This window comes from Echinops telfairi, unplaced genomic scaffold (genome assembly GCF_000313985.2).
Source record: "Echinops telfairi isolate 266 unplaced genomic scaffold, ASM31398v2 ScPeMD7_11;HRSCAF=52, whole genome shotgun sequence".
NCBI lineage: Eukaryota > Metazoa > Chordata > Mammalia > Afrosoricida > Tenrecidae > Echinops > Echinops telfairi.
In genome coordinates, this window is record NW_022103908.1 from 4,541,109 (window position 1) to 4,553,796 (window position 12,688).

Below are 12,688 nucleotides of genomic sequence, written 5' to 3' on the forward strand. Positions count from 1 at the left end.
ACATCGCACCCTGACTGGCTCATCTCCTCCCCGAGACCCCTCTGCAAGGGGATCTCCAGTGGCCTACTAATGGGCTTTGGATCTCCACTCCACACACCCCCCATCATTCACTGTGGTAAGATTTTTCTTCCAATCATTCTTGAACTATTTTTTTTTCTGTGGAATTTTTATTTCTTCCTACCCTCGAACATGAATGCAGAGTAAGTTATTCCCTTTAATAGTGTCCCAATAATTCTTAGACTTTGTTTTGTTGTTGTTTGATTTATTGACTTCTTCTCATGGGTTGCCCTTAAAGTCTTACGATCTCCTTCCTTCCCATATAACCTTGATGATTAGTTGTCCATAGCTTTAAAGCAGCGGTGCTCAACCTGTGGGTCGTGACCCCTTTGGGGGTCAAACAACCCTTTCACAGGGGTCACCTAAGACCATTAGAAAGCACCTATTTCCGATGGTCTTAGGAACGAGACACCGCTCCTCTATCCGTCTCCAGGCTGGTCCACTCACATGCAGATACGCCTATGTATGAGTACCCAGCATGGAGACTGTTACCCATGCTACACCATGCTTCCAGACAAAATTTCACTTATTTGTCATTAGAAATAAATATTTCACAATATATGGTTACATATTTTTGTGATTGCTCACTATGTTTTAATTATGTTCAATTTTGTAACAATGAAAATACATCCTGCATATCAGTAGCAAAACGACAGTGATGAAGTAGCCATGAAAATTATTTTATCGTTGGGGGTCACCACCACATGAGGAACTGTATTAAAGGGTCAAGGCCTTAGGAAGGTTGAGAACCACTGCTTTAAAGAGTTGTGTTGGAATAAGATTCTGACATTTTGATAGGAATATTCATACCCTACCCCTATGTTGTATGATTTTGGGGGGGCACTTTTTTCCTTATACAGTGTGGCATGGAGGAGGAATAGGCAGAAGTGTTATTTAAACATAAAAATGAATGACTCTAATTTGTACAGTTTCCCCCTGTTGCGTTCTTCTCTGGAACTGGTAGGGGTCGGTGCTGAGTGGCAGGTTGCTGCTTCTACCTCTGGGTGTCTGAGCTCTAACCTGTGGGTCTATATCCCCAGATGGTCCCAGGGCTCTATGGGAAACCTGGTATGCTTCAGCCTCCCGTGCATTTGCCTCCTGTGTTGTGTGGTGGTCCCATCAGATAACACCCCCTGCCCCGGATCTGTGTGGGGTGGATGACTCTGTCTTCTCGGCAGACCAGCTTGAATCCTGGGTATTCTTCTGTTCACCCAGCATACGTGGAGAACAAGGGGTTGGCCCACCTGTCTCGAGGTAGGTGCTGCAGGAACTGTCTGCACTCTGGCAGGGACTGCTGGGCTCCTGGTTGGCCAGCTGAGAGTTGGAAGCTCTGCTTGATCTCTACGTGTGGGCTGCACCCTCACATTTTTTCTCAGTGTTCACCTCACTTAATGTTCATTCCGCTGAGATTCAGGTGTCTAGGTTTTTCCTCCAAATCTGTTTCTCTACCTCTCAGGTCTGTCTCTGAGGCCGTTGCTTATCAGAAGTCTCAAGAGTTTCTTTAGTGACGTGTCTGCTCTGCTCTGTCCGTTTTTTATCAGGTTACTGGCCATCTTGTTGAGATGTTGAAGTCTTTTAGACAATTTAGAGACCTGTCCCTTGTCAGATATGTCACCGCCATAATTTTTTCCCAGTTTATAGGTTCTTCTTTTACTCTTTTGGTGAAACCTTTTGATGCATGTCAAGTGTCTGATTTTTCGGAAGGTCCCAGCCATCTGGTGTGTCTTCTGCCATCTGTATGCTTTTCTGTCGCATCCCGACCGGCAGGACACGTAACCTGGGACCCCCAAGGGTAAGAGGACCTGGATGAGGAAAAAGACAGGGAGACGGAGAGCAAGACAAAAGCTGATCAAGCTCTGCTTTATTGTAGCTCCGGTGGCGTTTTTATCTGATACAGGGAGGAAGCACACAATGAGGAAGTACTTGAGTTCGGACGAGACGTAACAAGATTGGTTACAAATACAACTTGGCGGTAGGTGATAGGCGGATCGTTCATACAGGATATGCTAAACAGGCTGTGCAACGGGCGATATGTGATTGGCTAACAGAAATGCCAAAGGCTCACATCATTTCGGAGAAATGGTGGTGCAGTAGGAAAGCGAAACTGAACCAAGACATTGCCTTATAAGGTTAAAGCGGGCCGTAGGCTAGCATGGTTTCCAACACTTTTCATTACGTTAGACACTGTACATTTGCCATGTCTTCGGGCCCCTACATTTGTTGCTGTTTTCTCACGGATGTTAGTTCTAGCTTTTCCATTTAGCTTTTTGAAATCAACTTTTGTATGTAGTGTGAGATCTGGGTCTTGGTTCATTCTTCTGCAAATGGATATCCAGTTGTTAAAGAGATGATTTCTACCCCATTTCGTGCGTTTTGGCTGTTTGTCAAAAGATTATCTGTCTGAGGGGGGGATTTACGGCTGAGTTCTCAATTCTGTTCCGTGGATCTCTTTGTCCATCATGGTACCAGGTTGTTTTGGCTCCCAAGGACTCCTACTTGGCTTTTCTTTAGTAGCGCTTTGCTTCTCTGGGGTCTCCTTCCAGTGCCAATGGAAAAACATACCACGCTTGTAGTACTATGTGTGATGTTTCTAGGTACTGAGTAACAATACAAAAACTGTATGTCGTCATGCCAAAAATGTATGACGTAGTCTTCACAAGGGAGTGCACACATTCTCTTGTAACACCACTGTGGGTGTGAATAATTAAAACGCTGTATTATGTCCTTGATATTCAAAATTCTACATGGAAAAATAAGTACCATTTTTAAGGCTAAAACTGACTCCAGTCATTAGACATGTCCTTCAGAGTTTTTCTTTACTGCTGGATTCCCTATTTAATTTCCCTTTCACGACATACTGGCATGAATAACCTACCAATAAGGCAATGGAATCAATTCTGCCCCTAAAAGTGGAAAATGAGGAACAGTGAGCACTCTATTTCCTTTGTTCCTTTAAAAAAAGGATCGACGTCTGATCAACATTGCTATTTTATCTGAACAATCAATGGGAGGCCCAAAAGAACTGTGTATCTTATGGACAAAACTAAACATAGATCAGGAATTCCCAATGGTTGAAGTATTATCCCAAGGACACCAGCTTTCCTTAGCCCTTCATACCATGAGCATGAGGCTGCCTTGTTCTAGCTGTGAGTTTTCATATGGGCAACATCAGTCGTAGGGCTTATGAGACATTCAAAGAAAGCAAGCTATTGTTGGACTGCGCTTTGTCCTTCGCTTGAGTGATGCAAAAGTTAGTGATTGACTGCTGACCTCAAGGTGGGCAGCTTGGACTCATCAGTCTGCTTCCGGAAAGATCACAGACAAGAAACCCTCCTGGACCAGTTCTGTTCTGTAACTCACAGGTCACCATGAGTAAGAAATAACTCGGCAGCACAAAGCACCAAAGGCACTGTAAGCAGGTTGGTGCATTTGTGGGCTTTTATCAGCTGAGACTCAAGAGGTCATATTTCCACATACTTAGGGCCACCAGACCAAAACAAATCCCTCATCAAAAACGATGAACGTAGTACATGGACACACACACAATCCCCAAAACCACATTCACTGCCATTGAGCCGATTCCGACTCATAGCGACCCTAGAAGACAGGGTAGACCTGCCCCTGTGGGTTTCTGAGACTGTAACTGTTTACACACACACACACAAGAACATCAAATAATCTTGTACTCAGCTGTGCTTTATAAAGTAAATTTGATATTTTCATGGCATAGATGTGATCATACTTCTAATTCAGGAGGGATCACCAAGTCCAGTTTTGTGAGAGAATGAGCACCAAATTGGATGGGACTTTCAATGGCGCTGATGTCTTGGACATGCCAGGGATTGGTGGGTTCCTCCATAGCAGATGGCGGTGCTGTGGCCAAGCATTGGTATGCTAAGCACAAGGTGCGCAGCGTGGACCCTTCAGGTGCTCCAAGAGAGGAAGATGCGACTAGCTGCTCCCATGGAGATGGACTGTCCTGGGAACACGACATGGGAATCCCGACGAGTCAAAACCAACTCCATGGCAGTGGGTTAGGTGTTTTGGAATGCCAAGAAACTATGTTTCTGCTTTCTTTCATAAGACTCAGTTGAATCCAGGATTATTTGTAGAACTTCGTTATTTGGTCGAACTGAAGGTTTATAGTTTGCATTATAAAAAGAACTCATCCCAGATTAACAGTATATGAAATTGTTCTGGGTTTCTTTTGAGATGAAAACAATTGATCTCGTTTTAAAAAATAACCTCTTTTAGAGATTGTTCCCTGTTTTTCCATCTTGCAGAAGCAAATGTTATTTTTAAGCCAGACCTTCACTCCCCTCCAAACCACTGCTGTCAAAGAAAATTGATATGTTTACATGAGCCAGCATTCAATGAAAGGAGAGATCTGAAAAGCAGCAGAGTGCCAGGGTTGGATAAAATTGGATAAAGAGTGCGGTTTATTGAAAAGAGATTTCCCCCATATAATTGGGTCTCTGTGTATGCTAATATTTCCCATCACTGTATTTCCTCAGGAATACTGATTACTTCAGTGTACCCATGGACCATTATTTTCTGATTTGTAAATTAGAGTTTAAAAAAACAAAGCTTTCAGACCAGGCTTATTGGTCAGCTGGAGACTGGTAGAACCATTGGGGTATGTAATGAATGAGATGAAATGATAAGTGTGTGAATTGTTGAACATAAATCCTGTAGACTGTGTGAACCTTTATCCAGTTCACAATAGAAATTTTTTAAAAATCACTTTGACAGAGGGAGAATTTTTTTGTAAAATCCCTTGAAGATAATGAGGAAGCAACTTACTATACAAAGGGATTTTAAAAATTACATGGCAAAAAAACAATTAAAAAATAAAATAAAAATATACTTCTCAACATAAACTCCATCAAATTGAACACATGAATAATCAGCCGTTTAGTTATCTCTAAAGAACTGAGGTTCCTGGCAATTGAACCATATCAATATACTTAGCACTTTTTACATATCAACCGAAGAAAAATGAATGCCCTTAAATTTTTTTTTAATTAAGAAACAAACAAAAAATGCAGATGGCACCAAATCAGAACCACTGTAAATGGATGCCTAATTATTTCTCATCAAAACTCTCTCAGGATTGCCTGGTGTCTTGCGGGGAATGAGCAGGAGAATTGTGGTGAAGAAAGATTCACGGGAGGAACTTTCTTGGCATTTTCCTCTTAAAGCTTTGGCTAACTTTCTCAAAACACTCATGATAAGCAGATGCTGGCTTTATTTGGCTCTCCAGAAAGTTAACAATCAAAATACCTTGAGCACACCCAAAACGATTTCCATCCTGTTTACTCCTCACTGGTTCACATTTACTTTTACCAGACCACTTTGACCTCTTTGTAGCCATCGCTCTGTTTATCTTTAGGATCCTACTGATAAAGTCATGCTTCACTTCCTGTTACATTTCTTCCAAGATGTGCTCAAGGATCTTGATCCCACTTGTTTTTTATTTCCATCGAAAGCTCTCTCCTTTGCAGCTGTTTCGGATGCCATGGTTTTGGCACCCATTGAAGAAGTTGCTCAACTTTCATTTTTTAGTCAGAATTGTGTGAATGGAACCAGTTGAGATGTTTGTGGTGTTGGCCATTATTTCTGTTATTATTTTGTTGGACCTCTTCAATTAGGGCACAGATAGATGAATTTTGTTCCTTGCAAATTGATGTGGATGGTTTGCTTCTGTAGGCCCCAACATCATGTCATTCCTTCTTAAAACGAATTATCCATTTGTAAATTAATGATTTATTTGGAGCATTGTCCCCATAAACTTTCATAAAGCACCAGTGAGTTCACCCTTCTTCTACCCAAGCTTCACCATGAATGCGTTATTTGTTGTTGCTTTAATTTTAGTAGGATTCATATGTGTCATACTAGATTGTGTTCAGAATGTTATTATGAGAAATGCTCAGAATTGTGTTCAGGAATGTTATTGTTTTCATGCAAAAAAAGAAAGAAATCTATATATTGTCCTTTTATAAGATGCATTTTCCATGAAATTTTTAAAGACCCCTCATACAGTAAGTGTGTGGAAGTTGCAACTCTTGTTTCCAGATTCAAACATTTAGCTATGCTTTTTCTAATGTAGCATCATTCCTTGACGGCTTACAGTTTCCCAGAAACTCCAGTAAGGACTAGAATAGCTGAGTCATAAAAATACAGAGACCCTCCCCTAATGCAACTCTCCATCAATAGATAGATATTTGACTAAACAATGCTTTAATGACTTTCCTGGATATAATTTGCTAGGATAACTTGAGAGTCCCCATCAAGGGAGCGCACCTTTCTGCACTGTGTCAGGCAGTGGTCCTTTCTGATCTTAGGGTTTTCATTGGCTCGGTTTTGGAAGTTGATTGTCAAGCCTTTCTTTCTAGTCTGTCTTAGTCTGGAACCTCTGCTGCATCTTGTTTACATGGGTGACCCTGCTGCTATTTGAATGACTGGTGACATCACTTTCAGGGTCACAGCAACACAGGAGCCAGTGCAGTGTGAGAAACACACCTATGGGTGGTGGGTACCATTAGTGCTAGTAGCTGACCTGAGTGATCCTGATTTGATCAAGAATCTAGGAGTTGTGTGGTGTGGTGGCCCCAGAGTGATCCTAACATTATCAGGACCTCAGCAAGCATACCAATGGAGGCCAACAGCCCCTGCATCTAAATACGTAAAAGTTCTACATCAAGCTACTAACTTGTTAAAATAGGTTCTATCTCACACCTTGACAAATATATTTTTATAATGATTGAATTTTTTAAATGATTAAAATGTATGACTGGTTTTTAAAACTGTAAGTGGATGTTGGGAAAATATCAGTGGTAACAAATTATATTATTGTTCATGGGTTGTCTTGTTTTATTTTTTAATACCATCTAGAGGTGGCATAGAAGATTACTCATTGAGCTTCTGATCACCAGAGCAGCAGTTCAAACCCACCAACCACTCTGTAGAAGAGAGATGGGGCTTTGTTGCTCCTGTAAATATTTATAGCCTGAGAAACTCAAAGGGGAAGCTCTTCTCTACCCTAAAGGATCACTGTAAGTCAGCATTCAGTCAGTGGGAGTGAGTTTGGGTTTATGAGCGAGTTGCTTCATTGAGCAGTGTAATTAATACATTATATGTATTCCATAAGATTTACTGCCCTTGTTCTCATCTCAGCAGAATCACTAAGTGCATCATTGAAATCAAGAGTCTTTCTGCTCTTGACATTAATGATCTAATGCAGCGGTTCTCAACCTGTGGGTCACGACCCCTTTGAGGGGTCCAACGACCCTTTCACAGGGGTCGCTTGATTCATAACAGTAGCAAAATTACAGTCATGAAGTAGCAACGAAAGTAATTTTATGGTGGGGGGGGTCACCACAACATGAGGAACTCTATTAAAGGGTCGTGGCCTTAGGAAGGTTGAGAACCACTGATCTAATGAATCTGAAAAATCATAATAGTCTTTGACGTATACAAAAGGCACCCATGTATAGACAAAGGTAAAATAAGTAACATTTAAGTGATTTTTTTCATGTAAAAAACTTTAGATGTCCAAAATATTTAAATGATCAAATAGAATTAAAAGGTAAGAATGCTGTTACTTGCTGTCCAGAAGACCCTGACTCCTGGTAACCCCATGCGAAACAGGACTGGATGCTTCTGATCCACTGAGAGCCACTGGCTGGTTGTTTTGGAAATAGATTGCCAGCCTTTCTTGCTCGTTTTCATCTTCTGGAAGCTCTTCTGAAACCTGTTCATCGTCATAACTATACACACACATCCTCTGATGAACAGGCTCTGTCTGCGAGCTGCCCTGGCTGGGAATTGAGCCCATTGCCCCCACAGAGAACACGGATTCTACCACTAAACCACCACTGCCCTTCAAGGGTCAAATACAAGTCAGACGATGGACATTTAAATGAGAAATTATTTAAGTAACTGGGTTTTAAATTTCATTTTTGAAAAGCTAGTGAAATCTTATTTAATAGTTGTATAGAAATAAAATTATTCTCAATCCCGCATCTTTCGTCTATTCAGTGACTCATATGGACAGCATCCTGCTTTATGCTTGTTACATCTAAGTCTGTACATGGACACATTTAGAATGCAGTGAATTCTGTAACCTTGTGAACATGTTCTCAGCTGCCATCATTCCCTCGCTCAAAGCCATGGAGTCAATGCTGACCTATGGGACTGGGAAGAAACCCTGTGGGCTTCCCAGACTGTAACTCTGTATTTACCAGAGTGGAAAGTTGTGTCTTTCTCCCTCAGACCGGGCGGTGGTTTTGAACTGCTGACCTTGCTGGTAGCAGCCCAATGCATAACCAATCCATCACCGGAGCTCCTTTTCAGCTGCCATGGGAAATGACTAACAGATAAGGCACGGATTTTGAGTTCTACTGGCACCATCTATGTAGATGGCGAAGAGAAGCCAGAAAACAGACTTTTGCCCTATTAGACAGTAACAGTCACTGCTGCGAGGGAGGCACTGTTCCTTTGCGCTCTCTAAGGAGGAAGGTGATCTGTTTCACGTGTTTTCCCCAAAGTCCTTCCACTGTTCGTACCCTGCCAGTACACAGACACAGTGCCCATCTGACGCATGGCTCAGGAACAATCCACAGCCGAGCCAGGAAGACGCAGTTGCCTTTTGTATCCAGGACATAGAACCAGGTTGTAAAGAGGTGTTTTCTTGAGGCCTGTAGAGTTTGGGTCGTGAGAGCAGATGTTTAGGATTACAGGTCGTGCTGGGCCCGTGTGGGTTTGCCTCCTGTGTTCTTGAAGTGCTGTTTGTTGATTTTCTGGCTCATAGCAACCCTGCGCGCAGCAGAACAAGACACTGCCAGGTCCGCGCCATCCTCACAATGGTTGTTATGCTTGAGCGCATTGTTGTAGCCACTGTGTCCAGCCATCTGCTCAGTGACTTCCTCTTCTTCACGTTACTAATAAGCAGGATGTCTATTTCCAGGGACGAATCTCTTCTGATAACTTGTCCAAAGTATGTGAGACGAGTGTGTCCGAGGAGCACTGTGGCTATACTTCTTTCTTTCCTTTTTTTTTTTTTAATCGTTTTATTAGGGGCTCATACAACTCTTATCACAATCCATACATACATCAATTGTGTAAAGCACATTTGTACATTCATTGCCCTCATCATTCTCAAAACAGTTGCTCTCCACATAAGCCCCCGGCATCAGGTCCTCATTTCCCCCACCCTCCCTCATGGCTATACTTCTTTCAAGACACGCTTGTTGGTTCTTCAGGCAATCCATGGTCCTTGCAGTATTCTTCACCAGCACCATATTATTTTTAGGTGTATGTGATAAGCAGATTCTGTACATAATGGGGCCCAGACAAAAGACTTACATCAGGAAATAATTTAGTAGGATAACTTGAGAGCCCCCATTGGGGGGGCGGTGCATCTTTTTGCACTGTGTCAGGCAGTGGTCCTTTCTGATCTTAGGGTTTCGTTGGCTCAGTTTTGGAAGTCCATTGTCAAGCCTTTCTTTCTAGTCTGTCTTAGTCTGGAACCTCTGCTGCATCTTGTGTACATGGGTGACCCTGCTGCTATCTGAATGACTGGTTACATCACTTTGTCATCATAGCAACACATGAGCCACTGCAGTCTGAGAAACACACCTGTGAGTGGTGGGTTCCGTTCGTAGGAAGGGATAGTAGCACGTCTGCTGACCTGAGACCACACTAATGATTTGAAAGGCAGCCCTGAGTTCAGACGGCTGAGAGCCAGTCTGCACATAGATCAGCTCCTAGATGTTGGACAGGCAGCAAGGGACAGCGTTCATTCCAGAAAGTCAGCCCTCCCAGGTGAGCCTACAAAAGACAGATTGCCCCTCTTATTGTTGTTAGCAACTGTTAAGTTGCCCCCAAACTCATGTACAATGGGGACCGGATTACTGTGATCCAGAGGGTGGGTGGGTGAGTTGTTTAAACAAAGATTACTTTTGTATTCCCCCCAGTTGTAGTACATGCAGATCTGTAGGATTTGTGTTAACTAATTTTTGGAAATAGATCACCAGCCCTTTCCTCTTAGACCATCTCAGATCGAAGCACCACTGACACCTGCTTATTCACATGGTAACACGCAAGGCTCCACTGACAGATGGGTGAGGGCTAGGCATGAGGAATACTGGCTTGTCTCCTGCCCGGGAGACAAGAACCACCCCTCAGTATTTCAAACAGATACTATTGGAGGACGTGTATGGCTTAGCAGAAGTGCTTGTCAAGCACTTTTTTATTATCATTACCCATAATGGCAAAGGCACACCAGCAACACTGAAGTTTGCCTTGTGCCCCCGAGCCCCTGTACATTCATTCACACACAGAAAGCACAGACCTGGTGGAAGTGTTGCAGTGAAGGGATCCTGACCCTTTCTATGTCGCCTGTTCCAAGGGAGATGCTTGTATTGATTTTTACAAAAGTGGTTTCACCCCCTGTGTTAGTCTGGGTAGACTAAAGAAACAAATCCACAGAAACTCATCTGTGGGTAAGAGAATTTTATATAAAAGGTAAGTGTACATGAAGAAAGCATCCCAACCCAGTGCTACCCAAGCCCATAAGTCTGACATTAACCCATATGTCCGACACCGATCTACAAAGTCCTCCTCAAACTACCCCACACCTAATGACACCGAATGCAGGAAGAAAGCAAATCAGTGAGCATGTAAGCATCTCAGCGCTGGCAGGGGTCTCCAAGAAGCTGCTCCAGCACCCAGGGTAGGTCCATGCGGCTTCTCCTCAGGGATGCCTTGCAGGAAGTGAACCTTGCCAGCTGAAGCAGGGAACTAGCTAAGGCAGCTGCACCCTGGTTGGACCATCAGAGAGCAAGAGACCAGAGAACAAGAAAGGCGAGGCTCACCAAGTCATGTATCTCTCCGCCCTTCAATTGACCCCACATGTGTTTATCGGTCAGATTGGCACAATAAACCATAACTCCACATGCCATTAAGAGAAGGCCACCATTTATTTTAAAACAACAAAATGAGGGCCTGGTTTAAAGAACTTTTACTTGATGTATGATGGAGCAATGTTCTTAAAAAGGTATGTTTAATTCAGTTCTGCCCAACCTTGTTTTTATAAAGGAATTTTGTCTACTACTAATGTAAGCTTAAAGATTTATGCCACAGTTCACTAAGAATAAATCTCACCTAAATCTAAGCAGAATTCCAAACTTTGGGGGGATTAATCTCTGTCAAACTTTCTAACCCCCTTGAGCACCATTGCTTTAGGGCAGCCCATGTAGACTGAGTAAGCAGAGCTTGGTCACAAGGACTTAACTTTTCCCTATAAATTCATGATTGTAAAGCCATGAACCCAAACTTTCCAAGCACAGTTGAATGTAAATCAAGCTGTTGCGAGAAAAAGAGCAGCTATCCAGCCCTCAACACCTCTCTTCACTGTAGCGCGTCTCTGTCCGAGGCTAAATAAAGCCCAGACACGGCTGAAACTGAGAGCAAGTTTGCTTTATATATAACCGATGTCATCAATTTTTGTGTCACCAGGCTGCCATCTTTCTCCCTGGAGGTGCCTGGTAATGATAACAATAACGAGGGTTTGTGTATATATAGCATCTTTGTTAGAAGGCGTTTATATGATGGGACCCCAGAACAAAGGAGAATTTGCTGCATATTAAACAAGCAACTGGTGGAGATTATGAGCTAGATTGGTTCCAGGATACTAAAATGATTCGGCTTGTTCCAGAAGACTACCAACAACCCTGAAAACATAACGAGGCACCTCGTTTCTGAAATCTGGAAGGAGCGGGTCCCACTTAGCCAACCCTTCCTAGAGGAGGAAACGCATCTCTCTCGGGAAATTTAAATGGGACTGTTGAAAAAACACGAGAAACAAAAGCCCTCTTTGGAGAAGAGGGCGATGAATCCCGCTGATTTTCAGGCAGAATAACGCATATGACAGCACCATGACTGTGTGTGCAGTGCTGCGTGCTCGGCACCCTGCCAGACTTTGAGAGGAGCAATCCGGCAACTTTTTGCTGTCCTCACCAATTGACACTGTTACAAATTGAGAACCAAAGAGTTTGGCTTAGATGGGCTCTATCTAGTCTTCTTCTCTGTCTTAGAAGAAATTCCAGAGAAACTCAGAAATTTGTAAACACGGGCGTCTTAATAGGTATCATCAAGTCCACATCTTAGCATGCAAACTGATGTACAACAGAACAAAACATTGCCCGGTCCTGCGTCATCCTGGTCAGTTTGAGTCCATCTTGGGGGCGTCTTCAGGGGTCCTCTACTTCCTCGAATGTATCCTCTTGAGATTGCGCCTTCCCTGTGGCATGTCCAAAGCCAGCCAGTCCGAACATGTTCTATTATTCTGTAAGGTCTCGTGGGCGAATGTTCAGAAGTAGATTGCTAGCCTCACGCAAATAAGTCATTGGGAAAGAGAGGCTCTGTCAGCCGCATCGGATTGCTCCCGGTGTTTACACTTGGAGAACAACTTCTAAGAATAAGCATTCACAGTGGCTGTCTCTGTGTGGTGAGACCCTTAGAATTCCGACTGTTTCATTATACAGTGAACCCTCGTTTATCGCGGTTAATCGGTTCTAGACCCTACCGTGATAAATGAAATTCCGCGAAGTAGGATTCCTTATTTGTA

At 43.0% G+C, this 12,688-nt stretch overlaps 1 protein-coding gene across 2 annotated transcripts in view; it reads left to right on the forward strand.

Moving 5' to 3' along the window:
- SMAD9 (SMAD family member 9) overlaps positions 1-12,688 on the forward strand; it is a 50,624-nt gene that overhangs the window by 7,096 nt on the left and 30,840 nt on the right. The gene's annotated exons all lie outside the window — the stretch shown is intronic.